Source organism: Lepeophtheirus salmonis, chromosome 4 (genome assembly GCF_016086655.4).
Source record: "Lepeophtheirus salmonis chromosome 4, UVic_Lsal_1.4, whole genome shotgun sequence".
Taxonomy (NCBI): Eukaryota; Metazoa; Arthropoda; class Copepoda; order Siphonostomatoida; family Caligidae; genus Lepeophtheirus; species Lepeophtheirus salmonis.
The window spans coordinates 18,211,567-18,219,704 of record NC_052134.2 but is presented as its reverse complement, the minus strand read 5'-3'; the positions used below and the strand labels follow the sequence as shown (position 1 = coordinate 18,219,704).

General features: G+C 31.0%; 1 long non-coding RNA gene across 1 annotated transcript; it reads left to right on the top strand.

Moving 5' to 3' along the window:
- Positions 1–718: 718 nt before the first annotated feature.
- Positions 719–7,806, top strand: LOC139905158 (uncharacterized). Its single transcript, XR_011779682.1, has 3 exons — positions 719–830; positions 6,621–6,978; positions 7,047–7,806. It is a non-coding gene; the product is annotated as an uncharacterized lncRNA (long non-coding RNA).
- The last annotated feature ends 332 nt before the right edge of the window (positions 7,807–8,138 follow it).

Here is an 8,138-nt window from a genome sequence, read left to right as displayed (position 1 = left end):
GAAAAGAACCTGCATTAGGATTTAAAAGTAAGTAACAGAGGCACAAAAGATGACTCAAAAACATTTCTGAACTAATTATTATTCGCTGTACTAACACTTAAGTTTTATAAAGTAAAACATTAGTAAATAAACAACAAAATATTGGTATAGTACCCACAAAATTTATTTTTGGCCTTCAATCTCAATTTTAATAATACAACAACACATTAAATGTTTAATTTGTTGGTGTGACAACGAAAGGTTCCAATCCTCGGAGGCATCTATTGGAGTACAAATCGCACCTCATCCCTGATGGGCAGCAGTGAAGTCCATCTCTACAGCAAACTCCATGGAATAAAGGGCAGCACCCATAGCCTGTACTGGTTTTACAACAGGTTGAGTGATCCGGACAAACGAAATGTCCTGTACTATCACACCTCACAATGCCCTCAGCTGGAGCTGAGTAAAGAGTCACAAGAAATAGGACAGCTAGTGACAAACAAATGGAGTACTTCATGTTGTTATAGGATAAATTCTTCTTACTTGAGTGAGTACACAAAAACAATTGATGCTGAAGGAGGATTTCAATGACCTTTTTATATGTTGAAGTATCACATCTCTTGATAATAAGTATAATATAGTTGCAAGTTTATGTAGGAAATAATAATATTAAAGATATCAACAACTTAAAATTGATACCAAGTTCATTTCCGTTATTATATCTTGTCAATTTTGTGAAAAAATGAATAAAGTAAAAAAAAATATTTTTTTGCTTCAAATATATTTACAGTCCAATATTATAGACATATTTGAGTAAATTATAGGTTGTGTATTCAAACTTTGGAGATGGGGTAAGATACTTTAGAATTTTTGCTATAGTTTGTAAGTTTTGTTTTATTTAAAAAAACTTATATTAGCCCCGATAATGTTTTTTTAAACCCATCAATTTATCATTCTTTTATTTTGACAATTTTTTTTGGCTACTTTATGTACAATTTGTGGTACCTCCGAAAGTTTAATAGTAATTATTTCTTTATAGAAATTGAAGATATCTTGTGAATAAATATAAATGTTATTCACACTCAATTTTGAACTATCCCTATTTTTTATATTATCTTCATATTACTTGAATTACATAACTCAAAATAACAAATGAAAATATAAAACATCATACTTCTGAAATTCTTCACTTAGTCCCAAAATCACTTGCTTAAGTTGCACTACAAAAAATTACCTAACTAGACAGAATATTACCGGAATAACATATTCGAATTTAGATGACTAATAAATTATCAGCAAAGTTGTATAAAATATGTCCTACGAAGCGGGAGCTGCTTTTTCTAGGTGGCGATCTGAACAATGTCTTTTATTCTTATTTTCCATAACTGTTATCATTATTGTGTAACTTATGATGCTAGAATATCTAAGTATAAAGTATTTATAATTGCGTTCAACAATGAGGGTTTGCTTGGAAATTTGAATCATTGCTGGACTCGGTGTAGAATTGAGGATTGACATCGGAGTAATTCCAGTCTATAAATATCCTTGCTATATAAGAAGTGGGATTTTTGTTTATTTATTAAACTTAATTGTTACTCTCAATCTTAAAGCCACTCCCACTTTCTAAGAAATATTTTATACATGTCTGCTGATCAGTGATCACTGCAGTGGGAAGTATAAATTAGAAGAATGAAAAAAGGTTTTGTGATTGATATTTCTTTATTGATAACGAATATGAATATTAATATCCTAAAACTTTGGATTATTTATACCCGATATTTCCCAAAATACAGAAATAATAAGATGTCAAAATTAGGACTTCTCCTTTCCCGGGAATTTGTCTTTGTGCAGGATACCCAGATTTTTTTTTTAAATTACAAGACCCAGTTAGTAAATAATAAATACTGTGAAATATAACTATTTTCTTGTTATATTTTAAGAAAGTCTTACTTATGTATTCTCAATTCTCATGTACTTTGTTGTTACCATTGTCACTAATAGTACACGGGTTGTTTATAGAGTCTGCAGGCCCTACTTTTTTGTATTCTGTAACCTGAACCGACCGAACAAAAAAAAAGTAAGTGATGAAAAAGCTAACTTTTGGTGGAACTAGATGTTGTATAGTAATAAAATACACAGCCCGACATTTTCAATTAACTATTGTTTTACTAATGTACAAAGGACTTGAATCACTCATTCTGGAGATGGGAGTCGCGATTTACATTTGTACGCTATAGTATGATCAAGTTCAGTGATGTGCAAAACAATGAAAGAGAAGCCATATATATATATCATTATATACTTGAGTAAGTGGGCCGGTGTTGCCCGGAATATTAAGAAATTAAAATTAATGTTATTCTGAGCTCTAAATTGAATATCAAAATTGTGGAAAGTTCAGTGCGGACCATTGAAATGTCGTTCGCTCAAGTGCCATTTTATGGTCAAAAATCCTTTGTCTTATTTTGTCTTTTTTTTTCTCCTCTAAATTTTAAAATAATAAATATAGTCAATGTATTAAATATATACAGAGTACGGTACAAAAATGTGGACTATTAATTAATGTTTATTTTCCCATTACTATGGAATTGTTACCTGATTTTTTTAATATTCTGTTTCCACTGTTCTTTTTACATAAACAAACTATACTATTCATTTAGTCATTTCATCATCATGTGCGAGCAACAAGCAAAAATGCATCTCAGATCTCTTAGATGCTTGGGTTGATGTGATAACGGATATTGTTAAGTGTGTCTAGGAGGCTAGTTTTTAGGTTGGCTAGATGAAAAAAAATGGAAAAAACCGATCCAGAATGTCAGGAATTGGGGGAGGGGGGACCGAAAGGTTCATGAATCGTTGACGTTGTAGTTTCTGATAGAAAGAAAATACCTCCATTCCAGCCTTGAAAAAGAATGGAGGTATTTTCTTTCTGATAGAAAGAAAATACCTCCATTCTTTTTCAAGACTGGAAAGAAAATCAGCTATGAGACCTACTATAAGGTGCTTAGGTAAACCATCATGCCATGCCTGAAGACCAAATACCCGGAGGGTAACTATGTACGGACTCAGGACGGTGCCCCTCTCACACGTCAGTCAAGTGTCAAAAGTTCTATGCAGATAACATGGCTCGATTCTGGTCCAAAGAGATATGACCCCCTTCCTCATCAGATTTGAACCCATGGACTTTTCTATATGGGGTACCTTGGAGAGTGAAATCAACAGGACCTCACACCCAAATGTGGACTCACTGAAGTCCTTCATAGTAGCTGCATGGGACAACTTATTAGAGGGTTTGTCATTAACTCCTGTATGGCCCTCAGGCAACGTGTCAAGGCTGTGATTGCTAATGAAGGTGACCATAATTAGGGGAAAAAGTTTTCGCAAACTCTTGTACCTTGTCTACATGTTTTGATACAATTATTTTTTGCCCATTATTGAAAATATAAAATGATTGATGTATTTCTAAATCCATCTCTGGAGTCCACATTTTGCTGTTTTACCTGTAGATAAATTAAATTTAAAAATTTTCAGAAGTTTTGATATAAAAAAAAATAAGAGAGAATAAGACAAAAGATTTTTCAGCACAACATGAAAATTGACGAACGACAGTTACATACGTAATTGGGCAGTGGAGCAATTTTTCTCTCAACCTTTTAATACCCTTCAAAAAAAGTATGCAAAGTTATGCGACAACATGCAGCGAGAATAATTCTTAAAATTCTAAGGGTCTTTATTTTTGTTTTATATGAAGCAAAAGAGTTTATAATTAATATTAATTTCTTAATATCTCTGGAAACGCTAGGCAAACCTACTTTAGTCTTCTTTTAAACAATGTGTGCAAGGATATATAGCAATGTGGGCTGTAAATAATTCTTAAAATTTTACTGTCTTTATTTTTTGTTTTCTAAGATTAGACGTTTGTTAGTCAAAAAATCGACTTTAGGAATATGCGATTTTAAATCCACCATTGCCTTAAAGGCCAAAAATGGTTGCCAAATCCGTCTCTATAGCTGGTAAAAACTACATTTATGGGTTTGGCCGTGAAACACGGACACACACAGATATTTGGATTTAATATACAGATAATTCATTAAATGAAAAATTGGATACATATTGAAGAATCACATTTTGATTAACATTTGTATTTTTGAAGTAGTATGAAATGGAATATTTCGTATAAATCATATTTCCATAAAAATCAGTCAAATTTTGTATATACTATCTTTGATAGTATGAAATATTTGATCCGTAACTCAATTCAACTCTACGTTCTAATGTGTTAAAGATAAATTCTCATTCTCATGATTTTTGTTTAATGATATATTGTAAACCGAAGCAATGATGGACAAGTATAATATATCATTGAAAAACTATCAAATAGCAATCAAAAACTTTGTGCATAAATTTCAAAAATTTGATATGAAAAAGGTCAAGTAGACCATGATCTTAAGTTTTGACATTAAATATTTGAAGGTTGGTAGTATTTTTGTATTTGAAATTAGCCATTTAAATATAGAATACTTATAAATCCATTGAAAAAAGTGTAGAGTGTTTAAGTCATCTAATTAGCACTAAAGGTGTAAATTAAAAAAATTCATAAATTAATTGTTAAAGTTTTGTTTGGACATTTATATTTTTTTACCAAAAAAGGGTATGTTCAATATTAATTAAATATTATAAAAAAAATATTATTCAATTATTTGCTAATTTATATATATATATGAAAAAAAAAATTACATAATTTTTTTTAAAAGTATTAGATAGCTTTTCAATGACACTTGGCCTCCCTTCATTGCTTTATTTTACAATATATCACTAATCAAAAAATAATCAAATTTCTAATTTCTACATATTTAAACCTCAGAAGACTCTTAATTAAGTTTCGGCTTCATTACTTCATTTCTGAGAAGTTATACTATAAATGATACTACATACATAATTTGATTAAAATCCGTTTCCTCAAGGACATTTCTCGTGGAAAGACCCATACACGAGGGTGGTCTGAAATGCTTCCAACATTACAAAGATACTGGATATTGTTTTGAATTTTTTATTTTATTTTTTTAACATAGTCTCCTATTTACTCTACATACTTCTTCCAGGGATGCTTCCATCTCTGTAACCCGTAAAAGAGTAATCTGCGTTTTTGTGTTTTTCGAAAAAACAAAAATCTTTACAGCCCACTTTTTCGACAGTATTCTTGTTTTGGGCATTTAATGGTATAACAAAGTTTCATTTACCGTAATTAAAAGGTGACTAATTCGTACCTCTTGAACCTAAAATGTGTCAACAGAATGATACACAAATTTTCACAAAAACGCTCCCATCAACTAACTCAAACGACTTTTATCTATCAACTGCAAGTCCAAAATGGCTGAAACTTTGGTGAGTAACTCTGAACAGAGATTAAATAAATGTGTCCCTCTAACTTTTAGTATTATTTGTAGTTCCATCATAGACAGAGATCATTAAGTCAACAAATAAAATTTTAGGAATAGACGTTGATTAGGTAATTTGAAATTAGAAGTGGGAATTACGATTTTTTTGTGGTAACTAAATTATATGATTTGTTTTTTAAGGTATAATTAAGCAATGTTTTTCTTTTATTTTGTCCCTTTTACATACCACGATGTTATGTACACAAAAAAATATAGTACATTTTGTTATCAGCTGTCATTTTTGGGATTCTTTTTTCCTTACCAGGGTTCTGAACATTGATTGGTTGAATTACTAGTTTTCTGTTTATTTTTGTTGGAAAAGTAACGAGATACAATTAAAATAACGACGTTTCACGTCACCAGAGAAAGAAAGGAAGAGGATCATTATTACTGTTGGATCGGTCCTTGGACTGATTGTCCAATCAGTCTTCCCAACCCATTTCATTTTTTTTTATCAGTCTGATCTTTTTTACCATTCAACGGTCCTAAGGACGGATACCTCGGTCCTTCATTCCTAGCTATCTTTATAGCTATTCTTCACTCATAGCTAGGATTGAATAATATAAAAAAGAATAAAATAATTAATGATAGCTTGAACGTGTAATAACTACTACTACTTTAAGCTTTATTTGATATTGTTTCTTGAAAGATATTCTTCTGAACAGCTGAAAGAATATATTTTGTAACCACATATGTTATAGTTACCATAAAAGACCGATAAGGACCGGTCGTAAGACTGACAATTTTATCAGGACAGGACTGCAGTCTTTTTTTTAGACCGATCCAACACTAAGTAATATATGGTGTTATCTTTATTTTTTTATACACTTGAATTCATTTCATTTTTAGGACTGAGTCTCATCAATAGTATATATAAATATAGAGTATAAACGTATCCATGATTTTTTAAATATTTCGAATTGAAGTAGAAATGAATTTAATTTAATTAAAATTAAATTAAATTCACGAGGTCAAATTTAATAAAAAAAGAATATACATTATAAGCATGGTCCCAAAACGAGCAAATATAAAAACAAGGTCGAAATAAAACCCATTTTCAAATAGTTTTTTTTTTCAGAAATATTTTTTTGTTTAAATTAAACCAAAGATTCAGAAGATATCATATACCGGGACAATCGTTATTGTTTACTAATCTCTATTATTCAAATTATTTTTTTTACGATGATCCAATAAACAATGTTGTAGAACACATAATTAGCTGTCCATTGTTAGGAACAACACTGTCCTAGTTACGACCATGAGCACACAGTACGAGAAGGCGATAGAGATCGCAGCACTCCCCGCACAGGGTTATCCCATAAGGTCTGGGAACAGACTGGAGCTTCAAAGATTACGAAGGACTTCTGGCCACCACATAGGTCGGATATCAGCTCCTAGACTATTTCATCTAGGCGCACGTGGAGTCTAAGGCCAACAGGAGGCGCCACAACAGTACCCGTCAACAAGGCATGGGCTTCAATGAGCACTGAGTACGTCCAGTCGGTATGCTGCAGCTTAAGCCACTGCTTTAAGCTCACCATCAATTCTTAGGCGGATACATTGAGTAAAACATGTGTTTTAGGTTTCCACTATTAATTAATAGTTAATAAACTTCTTTCCTTTTTCACCCAGGCTGCTACTATGGACTTCAAAACTTTGTGTGTTAAAATGGATAAATAAGAACGGCTGATCCGGTATATGGAATAATCTATAGTAAAGAAGAAAAAGGGAATGTTAATATTTGAAATTTTTGTGCACCATATTTTTTACTAAAATTACAAAAATAAAAGGTTTTTAGTCTCAAAACAAATTACTGATTGCAAAAAGAAGTTGGAGTTTCACAAGCAGACTCATCCGTTGATGAACACCGATCCTAAATAATCCAAAACCCTTTTTTCAATAATTGGCCAACTACCTCTTATTTTGGGCCCTTTTTTTGGAAGGTTACGAGATACAGTAAATGGAAGGAAATGACAATGTGTTCTATCAATATTAAGTGATACCAGAATCTACTATGTAACCTCATCACTAGGTTTAATAGCATTTAAAGGGGAAAAAAGGGCAGATTCTTAGTTGATATGTGTATTTTTTTTTTCTTCAGCTATATTTAAAAATTACGTGGCATGACGTGTATCCCCTCTACATCATCAAAATTTTAATACTCAAATAAGAACATTTTCAATTAAAATATATACTTAAACTTTATATTAAGACCTATGCATGAGATGTAATCTTTTAATAAAATATCCTACAAAATCCCATCAACAAAATAGCGAAAAACTTAGTTTTAGAAGGTTAATCTATAAGTTGAATTTAGGGATCGAGTTTTGAAAAATTATATGCAGGATGTTATAATAAATATGTGAGAGGGGATTTGCTTAAATATGGCGAAATAGAGTAATGAATATACAAATAAAGAAACATAAATGGGTTAATTATGTCTATTTTTATTGAAAATTAAACATAAACATCCCAAATCTTCTCAAAGTAATATCAATGGTGTATTCGTAATGGAAATTCTCCAAAATATTGACATAGATGCATATCTCACATTAAAACAGATATCGATATATATTAAAACTTTAAAAAATGAGTAGTAGAAGAGACGAATAATGTAGAAAATCCAACATTGTACCCATCATAATTGTAATTTGTGAAGGTCTAAAATATTTGAAGATTTGATGAGAGTGAAGGGTTAATTAGTTTTCTTAAAACTTTTTTTTC